The sequence below is a fragment of the Lactuca serriola genome, chromosome 3 (genome assembly GCF_051521515.1).
Source record: "Lactuca serriola cultivar US96UC23 chromosome 3, Lser_US96UC23_V15, whole genome shotgun sequence".
NCBI classification, from domain to species: domain Eukaryota; kingdom Viridiplantae; phylum Streptophyta; class Magnoliopsida; order Asterales; family Asteraceae; genus Lactuca; species Lactuca serriola.
Window position 1 is genome coordinate 43014780 of NC_136410.1, and position 14095 is coordinate 43028874.

The window sequence follows — 14095 nt, forward strand, 5'->3', positions numbered from 1 at the left end:
TTTGCTATAATTAAGGGAGAGGATATTATACTTCATCTCAAATCTAAAAGCTTAGCTTGAGGTCTTAATCGTATTTAGTCAAGAATATATATGAATTTCATGTTGGAATGGCTCAACATAAGGAAATTCTATATATGGGTTCATTATTTGCGTTCTAAAATTCGATTATGATTACGACATCGCTTTTCATAATCTGAATTATGAGAACTTGGCAAATAGAAATGGAAATAATATAGCAAAAGACTGGTTTAGTCTTTATGTGAGACATCATGAATCGTGTCCCATATGCTTCAGATATAGGATCGATTACATGTGCGATATTCATCCTTTCTAAAATTTTCCAAATGCCTAGGGCATTAAGAAGGGAAAAGGTCTAGAATTGGATATGACTAAAATGATTAAGCAATTGTTGAGGACAATCTAAGGTTTACCAAGGATTGGTTGCTCAAAAACAGTTGGAAGTATAGTGTTGACTTTGGAAGCACCATATTGACATAGTATGAAAAGAGGCAACTCTTGTTTGGAAGTGATAGTCAAAATGGAATATGGAAATGGTTCAAAGTTAGAAAGTATTCAATCTGTAAGATTAGGAAACTTAATGCAAGAAGGATGTTTCCAAGGGGTTGATCTCCGTTGGAATACTCTGTAATGATTGTTGCCAAGTCTGGTTGAATTTGTGCATAATCATTATAAGAGGATCAATGCATATAAGTTTAGAATCTAACAAATTTCAGTAAATGGCATGAATTTGGAATTCTTGCATTTGCAGTAAGGGTTTTGGACTGTGAAAAGATGATCATTGGAGTTATGCTCAATTGATCTATTTCACAAAGTAAAGATCATAGACAAACATAGTATGCATACTTTGTGTATGGCATGACTAGTGTTTAGAAAACATAGTGTACATGCTTGGAGCATTGGACAACTATTGTTTTAAATTCAAGTATAAAGTTGATAAAACTGAAACAATGAATAATGAGTAATCAGTATGGTGATAAATAAAAGTGTTTATTTATATTCATAGGGTTTGATACCATATTTGATTAATTTATTCTTGTGTTTCACTTTGCATGTTTTGACTTCCAGAATAAACTAGGTTATTCTTCTGGAATGACTAAGTTATTCAAACCATCCATAGTCGGTCATATGTTGGAAGTAGATATGAATTAAGACTGTCATGGGTTGGCTTGTAGAGGTCTAAGATGTTAGACAAAGGGCTACAACACTCATGAGTGCTCATAAGTTCTGAGTATTAGATTCAACCTGCGCTCATTGGAATCACTTCATGGATTTTATCACGAGTGATCATGAGACGATAATATCTTATATTCTTCAAACCTAGACATATGAGTTGTTACTATGAGTTGGTTGTACATTGATTGCACGAAAACACATTCGGTAACTCGGTGTTATAAAACATGCCTTTGTGTATGATTCAACAAGTAGTAGAACAAGCCATATGAGTCGAAGTTTATCCATTCCTTTTACCTTCGGGATAAAAGCGATATCTGTGGGCCCCTCAATGATTTAATGATGATACATGTGAGTGCTTGGCCAAGCCAGGACTGATTTGATTTGTTCAATCAGTCAGTCATCATGAATCGGAAATCTGGAAACAACAAATGGACGGAGAGAATGATTATAATCCATGTCTCAGTCCATATGATATCTAGAATGGAGGAATATATGATCCCTTATCTAATGGACAAGTTCGTTGACAAGATCAGAGTTCGACAACGGCTTTAAGAGCTACGATTGCCAGTTAGGTTTTGAATTCATACTCAATTATAGTTTTAGACTTATCCAAGTGGGAGACTGTTGGATTAAAGTCTAAGTCCATAACTATATTTGGTATGTACTTGACCCGACCCGGCATGGTCCATTTGGGTTGCACTTCACCGGCACAATTTATATGGATAGTATTTTGAGAATAGTATATTTATGATTTATATTAATATATTATAAGTTGTAATATATTAATATAATCATATTATTTAATTAGTATTGATCAAGAATTAATTTATAATTAATTAAGTGATCAAAATGAACTAATTAAATATGGACTCTTAGATATATATATATATATATATATATATATATGTGTGTGTGTGTGTGTGTGTGTGTGTAGTGGGCCAAGTTCATTTAGGTTGGGCTAAGTCTTCATGGATAGTCCATGGAGCTTTAACCCATGGATCCTAGGAAATGAAAGGTCATGGGTATTAGGGTTTAACCCTAATCCTCCACACTATATAAATATGTCCTTGGTTGGTGAAATGGGCACTAGTGTGGGTACACTAAGAGGGCTAGCCAATTTCACTAGAGAGAACCAAATAGCCATATTCTCTAAAGTCTTCCAAGGTGTTTTGGTGATTTGTAATTCCATTTGAGGCTTCCACACTATTGGGGCTAAGCTCTTAAAGCTTGAAGACATCAAGCTACACCAAAAGGTATGTCATCTAACTAGTCTTTGTAGTATAGTTACCTCATAGTATGCTAGTTAGGATTAAAGCCTTGGAAAGCTCTTATTTGCACGTATAATAGAGAAAACATAGATCCAAGGTTTATTGGGTTGCATGTACACCATAGGAGTGTTAGAATGCTCAAAACCCAACAGGCACACCCTATTCATTGGATCCATGAATACAACTGGTGCTTTGGTTAATCCGAACGACATCACTACAAACTCGTAGTGTCCATAATGAGTTCGGAAGGCTATCTTGGGGACATCCTCCTCTAGCACTCGTAACTAGCGATTTGGCTACTGGGGTAGCCCCTGGAACTAAGTCGATTCGGAACTCGACTTGACGCCGTGGTGGTAATCCTGGTAGTTCTTCTGGAAAGATGTCGGGAAAGTCACGTACTTCTGGAATGTTTTGAATGTCTTTCACTTCTTGGATCACATCGACGATGTGAGCAAGGAATGTGTGATATTCCTTTCGTAAGTGCTTCTGAGCTTGAATACACGATATGATGCGAAGCTTCATACTTGATTTATCGTCGTAGATTACTAGAGTTTTGTTGTTAGGGAGGTTAAGACGAACTGCTTTCTCAAAGCACATGATGTCGGCTCGATGTAGACTCAACCAATTCATACCGATTATGACGTCAAAACCTTGTGGTGGACTAGCGTCAAATTTACATTTTCCTAAAGTAACTAAGATTGAGAATTTATAAAAACATTTAGTTACTTTATATTTATCATTATACTTATTAAAGAAAGATTAATGTCCTATCCTATCCATTCGGCTAACAACCCTACACTAATCAAGGAAGCGGTAGGTGAGAGTGGACACCCATTCAACCGCCATTTTATAGGCAGTTTCCTTATACCCCCTTATTGATCGGCTTCGTGAATAAGGCCTACTAACGGTAAGACTGACTTTTTCTTATATATACATATATATATATATATATATATATATATATATATATATATATTAAACTTTTAATATTATAATAGTATAAGGGTGTATTTTGAAATTTTAAATACTAGGGTTTTAGAATTGAATATTTCAAAATTAAACTGTTAATTAAATTTAAATTCCAAAACTACAGGTTGTAATTTGAAACTTTTCAAAATTATTAGATCAAATTTTAAATAATTAAATTAATAAAATAATTTTATCATTATCATAAAATTTGACCAAATCAATCTTATTTGATAAGGAAATCAGATTACCATTCAGAAAATTCAATTTAAGGCATTAAAAATGAATTATAGTAATTATCCTAAATCAATCAAGCTCTGAAAATCGAAAAATCAGGCATCTGAGAACCAACTCATTGAGTCCACCCAACTCATCGAGTTCCTCATAGAACTCGTCGAGTTCAGCAGATAGAATGCGAATTTTGTTCGCTTCAACTTTGGATAATTCACAAAACCATCCAATTCAATTGAAAAACATCCTAGGCTATGATACCACTGATGGGTTTTGAGCATAACAACATCCAATATGATCATGCATCCCTAATTGCTTTGGATTTAAGTTTTTCACTAGTTGAACATGCAAAAGAAATTCCAAAACAATAACCCTAGATCTAGCATATTTAATTCGAAATTCATATATAAAAGGATTAAGAAGATTATCTTGCTTGTTATATAGCAATAACGAGAATTCCTTGACTGATCTTGACTCTAGAAAGCTTTAGTGCCTCAAATGTTGCACCTCTAATGGCTCACAAACACTTGTAGCAAGAGGATGAGAAGGAGAGGGAGGGAAACTCTTAGAATTTCAACTAGGGTTTTTATGCTCTTAGCATTGGCCGAAAACTCTGTATAAAGGTGTTTGGTCATATTTAAACGGTTTATGTTGGGCTTCTAGTTTATTATTTTACTAGGTCTTAAAGTTATTTATTATTGATGGGCTTATGATGTTTTCAGTCTTGGGGACCGAAATTACTGTGGTGATTTCAGTCAGTTTGGGTTTGGTCTGCTTAAGGCTTTGTGCTTGGTATATAAATAGTTTTTGGCCGTTTAGGAGTACTAGTTGCTGATCTTTTAGTGTATTTGGATGTAAAAGGTGTTCTTGGTGTACCAGACGATTTCATCAAATTAATCGTGTTAATTGAAATTTATTTTGTGTGTTCTTGAATCACTATCTGATTTGTATTCCTCATTCTTTAGATAGTTTGATTGATATCTTATTGAGCTAACTGTTTTGGGACTTACAATTGGCATCAGAGCTTTGAAAGGGTATCAATCGATTCAAGGACCTTGGGGACTTGTTTTTAGCTATTTTGAGATCATTGATTTAATCAAAAATTGACATGTTTCGATTTAAATTGATAAAAAATTTTGTTGTTCATCGATTAATTGTTCTTGGGTTTCTTCATATTCATCGTGTTCTTCGTGGATTCATCTGAATTTTCAGGATTAAAATTGGATCCTTATCAATTAAAATCACGAAGTTTAAGGGATTTCAATAAATTCATGATAAGAAAGCAAGGTTTTCGGTTACAACATCGTAAGGGTTTTCGGTCGCTTTTAGTCAAAGTTAAAGGTTTTCGGTCAATGTTTTGACCGAAATCTGTAAAAGAAATTAATGTTTCCGTTTTTCATTCTCGGTCGAAATCAACGGTTCTCGGTCAACTTTTTCGTTATTGTCGGTCAATGCTTATTAGAGTTTTCGGTCAACTCACTTGTTGACTTTCCTTATTTCCGGTCAACTTTTTGATCTTTGGGTGTTCTTGATTTTGTTAATTAAAATGGAAGCTCAATATAATAGTTCAGTGAATCAGGAGTTGGATTCTATTATGGGGATTGCCACTTGTATTCCTCGACTTTCATATGCTGATGGGTTTCCAGAATGGAAATACAGAATTGAGTAGTACATTAAAATGAAGGATGCTAAGGTATTAAGGAACATTCTCAGAGGTCCAGTCAGGATTACAACAACTTTGGATGATGAATCTAATATTGTTGTTGATAAAAAGATAGAGAACTACATGGATGAGGACTTTGAAAATATTGAAGAACATGACAAAGCTCTTGCCACTCCTATCATGGCCTTATCTCCTGAAATTTCCCAAGGCTTTAGGGAATACACATCTGCAAAGGATTTATGGGAGGCTTTGATTGAGGTTTATGAGGGAAATGAGGACATGAGGCAGAGCAGACAAGGCCTGCTTCGACAGAGGTTCAACATGTTTAATCATGTTCTAGGGGAGTCTCTTGAAGTTCAGCTGTAGAGGTCTATTACTCTTACTACTGAGATGAGTACGGTTGGGATCAATCTACCATGCAAAGAGATTAACAAGAAGGTGTTGAATTCTCTTCCACGTAGCTGGGACATGAATGTGTCAGTGATCAAGAAGACTAGAGATCTGAGCAAGCTTTTCCTTGCACAAGTGATGGCTATAATCAAGGCATGTGACATGGATGATAAGAAGCATGAAATCAACCATGTGAATTCCTATTCTACTGCCAATCTAGGAATCTCAACAAATAATGCCTTCTTAGTTCAACAAACACATTTTGTTCATCCTGTTGTACCTCATCAACATCTGGCACCTTCATGCTCTTCTGGTTCAATTTCTAAAGCCACAACTACAACTATGGTTCAAACTTCATCAATTTCAAAAGAAGCTAAAGAGAACATGGCTTTAATGCCTGGGTTCATGAAGTGTTACAATGCTCTATTGTCAAGAGATTTAGCTCCTCCAATCATGGTTGGAGAACTGGATCAGATTCATCTTGAGGAAATGGAAGAGATGGACATCACGTGGCAAATAGCTATGGCTATGTTTAGGGAAAAGAAGTTTACTCAACACATAGGGAAGAACAACTGGGGAATGAATGTGGAAAAGAAGGCGGGGTTCAAGAAGACCAAGCTTCGGTGCTACAACTTTCACGAGCCAGGTTATTTTGCTCGTGAATGCACCAAGTAAGATACCATGAACAATCCCGATAGGATGTTGGTGCATGCAGGGAACAATAGAGGAGTTGCAGCCAACAATGAGATAGCTAACCTGGTGATGGTGGTAAAAAGTTTCGACTGGGAGGACCAAATGTCGGCGCTAAATCTGACAAGACATGAAACATCAAACTTGGCTCAGATCGGTGAGAGTTCAAAGGTGGAGGAAGTTGAAGAAGAGATGATGGAACTGGAATTTGCCTTCATGGTCTCTACCACTTCTGACACAAAAGAGGTTAGTGAAACTTTCTGTACTCAAGCCTATAGTGATAAAATTAAACATTATCGCGTTCAGCATGATTTATTAATTAGGGAAATTGAGGACCTTAAATATGAAGGATATACTCTAAAAAAGGCTCAAAAACCATAAAAAGAACTATTATAGGCCCAAACCAAAGACCTAAAAAGAATTAAGAAAGAATACAATATTAAATTTGAACACTATGATTATGCTCAAGAAAAGATTGACAAATTAACTGTCGAGCTTGACATATTGAAAATTAAGCTTGAAAATGCAGATTTTAATTTAAAAAAATCTGATGTATCAAGTAAGAAAGTTGAGACAATGATTAAAAACAAATTAGATGGCAAGGTAAAAAGAATGTAGGTCTTGGTTAACATAGTATTCCTCCTCCATTCAATGATAACTACACTTTTACTCCCTTGACTGAGGAAGAAATGACAAGGGAAGCACATCTACAGTATGGCAAACCTATTGTAGTTGAGTTAGTAAAGAATGATAGGGTGAATGATACAAATGTTTCTACCTCATATGAAGATGAAACCCTAGTGCAAGACATGAAAAAGGATGGAGAAAGTGTTTCTGTTTTGAAAGATGACACTCTTTGAAAAATAATGTTTATAAAACTGATACTGCTATTTTTGTTAATTATGTTGATTGCTCGAACAATGTCTCTCTGAAAACTGATACTTCCGTTGTTTCAAATATTTGTGATGATGTGGTTGTGAATTCCAATATTAATGGACCTGCTGTTAGTAAATATAAGCCACCATAACAAGCCAAACAGACTACCAATTGTAAGTGTGCATGTGGACACAATCTGGACACGCAACCAGGGATAAGCGGTAAAAACTTTTTGATGGGATTTGAGCATTCTAACACTCCTATGGTGTACATGCAACCCTATAAACCTTGGATCTATGTTTTCTCTATTATACATGCAAATATTCAATATTCCAAGGTTTTATCCTAACTAGCATAATATGAAGTATACACAATACAAGAATCTAGTAGAATGACATACCTTTTTGCTTGTGGTTGATTCCTTGGAGCTTCAAAAGCCTAGCACCAATAATGTGGATGCCTCAAGTAGAATCACAAATCACCAAAAAAACACCTTGGTAAACCTGAGAGAATAGTAATCACACTAGAAATAAACCCACTCTCATTTATTCACATACTAGTGCCATTTCATGTGCCAAAGACCTCTTTATATAGTATAGAGGATTAGGGTTAAATTCAAGTAAACCCTAATACCCATGACCTTTCATTTCCAAAGGATCCATGGGTTAAAACTCGATGGACTATCCATGCAAGCTTAGCCCAACCTAAATGTACAAGAGTGGAAAACATTTTACTCTCATTGATCTTTTGTGGTGGACTTTGACCAGTGCATAAGAATGTGTACTCGATGTTGTAGTCCTTCACTTGATTCACATATACATGTGACCAAGGAATTAGTCTTAATTATCCAAAGATGAAAAATTATCATTCATCATACAATACAACTTGCATGATTCCAAGTTTCTATCCAATTGAAACTTGGGTGATGAGAATCTTTCCTTATTTGGTAAATTTAGACACTACCCAAATGAAAGAATCAAATTCATATTTCCATTGTTGCTAGAAACATACAAACATCAATTTTCCATATATGCCATTGCAAGGAGATATAAAATAAAACAAAACAAAATTTTATTTATTTATAAAATGCGGAAAAAACTTTTTCCTTACAATGCAACTTTAAATGAAAACTATGCTATTACATATTTCCTAGCAATCTATCAGAACTCCTAAGCAGCAGCTCAAAAGTCCAATCTTCTAACCATGCGGTTGAAATCCATCTTCGCGATTAGATTCAACATACTCTTCTTTTAAGCTTCCTTCCCTTTGCTTGATCCTGCAAAACATCAAAATGCAACCTAGTCAAATCATGTATTAAGAATCAACAATTAGGAACTTAACATATTTAGATAGTGGACTTACCTGAAGCAGAGTCAAACTTTTTGATTCTTCCTTCTCTCAAATCTTTTAGGTAGTTAGGGCAGCTTCGCAACCAATGCCCCTTCTCTTGGCAATAGAAACATATAGACTCTTTGGGAATGGTACACTAGATTATCACAGACATAGCCTTTCCCTTTACCTTTTGGTCAACTGGGTTGACCAAGGCCGATCCCATTCCATTGGGAAGAGAAAGCTTTTCTGGACTTCCAATGTTACCATTGTCAATGTCCATGGAAGTTTGAGAAATAGACCTTCCACCCAAATTTACTTTTCCATTGCGCCAAAACATTTTTGATTCAACAGCAACAAGCAAATAAGAAAGATCAATACGGGTCATGTCATGATCTGTCACATAGTAGTCCTTAATGAACTCACTATAAGACTCAAGAAATGACTGAAGAACCCAGTCAATAGCCAACTTCCTTAGGACAACGACATCCAACATTCTCAACCTGTCAATGTGCGACTTCATCTCTAAGACATGAGTACACACAGGTCTTCCATCTTTATGTTTCATTGCAAGTAGGGCTTGAGTGATCTTGAACTTTTCAAGACTTCGAGCTTGTGGGTTAGGGAGAATAATTGGAGGAGGTGGAGGAAGAGAAGTATGATTTCCATGATCCAATCGCGGGACATCATCTTCAAGAGATTTGGAAAGATCATAGTTTTCTGCACCAGACATCTATAATGGGAGAAGTTCAAGTTAGTTGATTTACGTCCTTAATAGAACACCCAATATGAAATATTAAGGCTAGGACCCAACACAATATTTATAACTTGGAAGAGGGATGCCGTAATCCAAGCTACAAAATATTTGAAGGTAGGCGAATGACGATTCACCTATTTCCACCCTGAAAAACGAAATAGGAATTAGGTTTTAATTTGTTTGAAACTCCTAGATCTTTTGAGATTCATTGAACTTTTCAATGGCATGTTGAAATCTCGATTGTGCCCTCTCAAGTTTGTGACTGGGATGTCGAGGATCACAAACAAGGTGTGAATAACCACGCAAATTAACTTGGTACCCTTAATCTTTACCACCTAATCGATGTGCTAGTTACCCACACACGCTCCACCAATCTATGATAAACATTAAGTCACCCTTTGCCACTCTTACTAGTCCATGTTAGTGTGTCGGTTACCCACACACGCTCCACCAACGACTTGGTAAGGTACAAAGTGTAATTTCATGAGTTAGCACCAAATTCACATTTTCCTAAAGTAACTAAGATTGGGAATGTATAAAAGGTTTAGTTACCTTATATTTATCATTATACTTATAATAAGAATTATAGTCCTTGTCCTACTCGTTTGACTAATGACCCCCCACCAGTCAAGGAAGCTGTGGGGGAGAGAGGTTACCCATTAAGCTGGTATTTTTTAGGCAACAACCTTATACCCCCTTATAGACCGACTACGTGAATGAGGCCTACTAACGGTAATACTGACTTGATCTTATACATACATATATATATATATATATATATATATATATATATATATATATATATATATATATATATATAATATTATAAAGTATAAGGGTTGAATTTTAACTTTTAAAATTCTAGGGTTTGGAATTAAAGTGTGTGTGAGACTTTACAGATTCCAAAACTTGAGGGAAAGTTTTGAAACTATTGAAAAACTTTTCATTTCTATAACATATGAATTTAATATGGCTTTTAATGGCAAGACTCTTGGACATCCATAACTTGAGCACAAGTTATGGAGCTCATAAAACAATTTATGGGAAAAGACTCTTCATGTTCATAACTTAAGACTCTTTAATAATTCTTTTAAAGAAAAACTTTTGGTTTTCCATAACTTGAGCACAAGTTATGGAATCCATTAAAGGCCATTTAGATCATCTAATAAACAAACAAAAATGTCAAAGAAAACAATAATCTAGATTAAACTCATATGAACAAGACAATTCAAATCAAACAATTTTCATGTAATTAGCCTAACATTTAAACTAATACAAAACATGAATCTATTGACAATTATCTTATGAATTGGATTAGAATGATCATTACCACATCAAAAACAGGTTTATAGGTTCAAAAACAACATATTGTAATGATTCTAGTCCAATTCCATCCTTAAAACACAAAATCTGTAAACGGGAAGACCAACTCGTCGAGTTCTATAAGGAACTCGTGGAGTTCATGCTTTGACATACGAACTCGTTGGGTTTTTGGCTAGAACTCATTGACAGTCTGGGCAGATTCTTGGTTTTGAAAAAAAATTACATCAAGTATAATTGTAAACAACCCTAGGCTTTGATACCACTGATGAGATTTGAGCATTCTAACACTCCTATGGTGTACATGCAACCCTATACACCTTGGATCTATGTTTTTTTCTCTATTATACATGCAACTATTCAATATTCCAAGGTTTCATCCTAACTAGCATAATATGAAGTATATACAACACAAGAATATAGTAAAATGACATACCTTTTTGGTTGTTGTTGATTCCTTGGAGATTCAAGAGCCTAACACCAATAATGTGGATGCCTCAAGTGGAATCACAAATCACCAAAAAACAGCATGGAAAACTTGAGATAATAGTAATCACACTAGAAATCGGCCCACTCTTGTTTATTCACTCACTAGTGCCATTTCATTTGCCAAAGACCTCTTTATATAGTATGGAGGATTAGTGTTACATTCATGTAAACCCTAATACCCATGACCTTTCATTTGCATAGGATCCATGGGTTAAAAACTCCATGGACTATCCATGCAATCTTAGCCCAACCTAAATGAACTTTGCCCATGCTATATATAAGAGTCGTTATTTAATTAGTTCCTTTTGATCACTAAATTAATTCTTGATCAATACTAATTAAATAATATGATTTCATATTAATATATTACAACTTATAATATATTAATAAACCATAGACATAATATTCCCAAAAGACTACCCACACAAATTGTTCCGGTGAAGTGCAACCCAAATGGACCATGCTACTCTCGGGTCGAGTACATACCAATAATATTTATGGGCTTAGACATCTAATCCAACACTTTTATGTGAAGAAACAAACATGTTTCCACTGTGGAACATTTGGACATATTGCCAGAAACTGCCCAAATCATGCATATGTTCCTTACTATGCACAAGGTAGGATGAGCGCATCACCAGGAAGATCTCTCAAAAGAAATTCCTCGAGGTCATGTTCCAATGATGGTGATTGGAATGCCAAAAAGGACAAAAATCAGGCTGTCAAAGAAAATAAGGACAAAATTTTTTGAAACAAAATTCAAGAGATAATTTGGTGAAACCGAAATTGGTCAAACCAAGATCGGTGTCACCAAAGTCATCTCATGGGTCATCGTCTAACCAAAGATGGATACCTAAAAGATCAAACACAAAGGATAAAAATTCTTCAAAATCTAATGTCAAAGGCCCCATATGTGTCAGTAATAAAATTCTTCAACTTGATTACAGATGGGTGCCCATAAGTCATGCGGCCTAATCACCTTACTGTCCTTTAGATTCATCAAGTACATTATATGATTCAAAGGATATGGTATGGCAAGAAGTTTCGTGTGTAGATGGAAATGGTCAACCCAGTGTCACTATGGATTGGGTTCCTAAATCTAACTAATCTCACACGTTGTGCAGGAACAACTATGGAGGAATATCATAAGACCTTGGTATGTTTATAGTGGTTGTTCCAGGCACATGACAGGAGACATCTCTCAACTGCATGACATTCAGAACTTTAATGGAGGGTATGTTTTCTTTGCGGGAGGAGAAGGAGGAAAAATCACTCACAAGGGTACGGTTACTAACGGTGTTTTGAGCTTTGAAAATGTTAATTTTGCTCTGGAGTCGAAGTGCAGTTTGTTGAACGTCTCTCAGATCTGTGACAAAGGTTTTTCAACTCATTTCACAAATAAGGAGTGTCTAATTTTGAAGCCTGGTATCATCATACCATAGGATTGGATTTTGGTGAGATCTGAGCGTGAAGGGAATGCTTACATCATCAACATGAATCAAAACATTCCCAAGCAAGTCACATGTCTATTTTCAAAGGTCTCAGAACACAATGTTATGCTTTGGCATCGTCGTCTCGGTCATGAAAACGCTAAGAACCTCAATCGTCTTGATAAGAATGATATTGTCCATGGTCTACCAATAAAGGACTTCATCACTTTTGAGAAATGTGTGGCCTGTGATCAAGGAAAACATCATTGCAAGCCACACAAGCCCAAGCTGGTCAATACAATCAACACCACTCTCCAGCTGCTACATATGGATTTATTTGGTCCCATGAGTTTTCTGAGCATCAACAAGAACTCTTATTGCTTGGTTATAATCGATGATTACTCACATTTCACATGGGTCTTCTTCTTGTAAAATAAGGGTGAAACTGCTGAACTTATGTAGAGGTTTATTGTGCTCATTGAAAACCAGACCAACAGAAGGTGAAGGGGATTTGAAAAGACAATGGCACAGAGTTCAAGAATGCTATCTTGGATCAGTTTTGTGCTGAAAATGGTATATTGCATCAGTATAGTGCTGCTCGGACACCTCAACAAAATGGCATAGCGGAGCGGCAAAATCGTACTTTAATTGATGCAGTGTAACAATTGGTAAAAATAGGAACGATCGTACGATGCTATGTTTTGATTATTAAGCAATATGAGTATTTTATCAAGAATGGTTGAAGGAATTTAACTTCTTTTATTTAAATAAGTTCTTGTGAAATATAAAACAAGTAACTAATGATAATTTCGTTAGGATGTATGACTACGAACCATCACCGGTTTGTGAAAATTAGCATATAACATCATTTGAATGCAACAAACTTAATTTTTGTATCAACATGTATCTAGTTGATAATTAAGTTAGGTTCTATGTAAAACGTGTGCTTAATAGTTGTGGAGGATCTAAATTTGACAAATATACGAACCAAAGTGACAAAACGTGTTTAACGATATGGTTAACCGGTTAAATGTCACAAAATTATACATTGGTCAATAAATTTAATATTTAAATAAATTAAAATATAAAATGAATTATTATAAGGTATAATTAAAATGTATAAAAAGAATAAAACATAAACATTAAAGTTCAAATACACAAAAACTACATTGTTATTTTATACTAAGTATACATGTATGTATTTGTATATATGTATTATTATCTAGTGAATGACTAGTTATGGGTCATGACTTAAAGTGATTTCATGTAAGTTTTATGATGTCTAAATCAATTAAGATAAGAGAATTGGTGGAGATAAGTGCCAACTTAACTAATAAGTGCTTGATCACTTAAGACATTTTACTAAGAATGCTTCTTAATCCCTCTTCTAGTTTTCGAGATTAATACATTCCCTCTCCTTAAATAGAACTCCTAACTAACTAAATAACTAGTAGTTAGTTAGTTAACTAACCCAATCTCTAAGCAACCACCC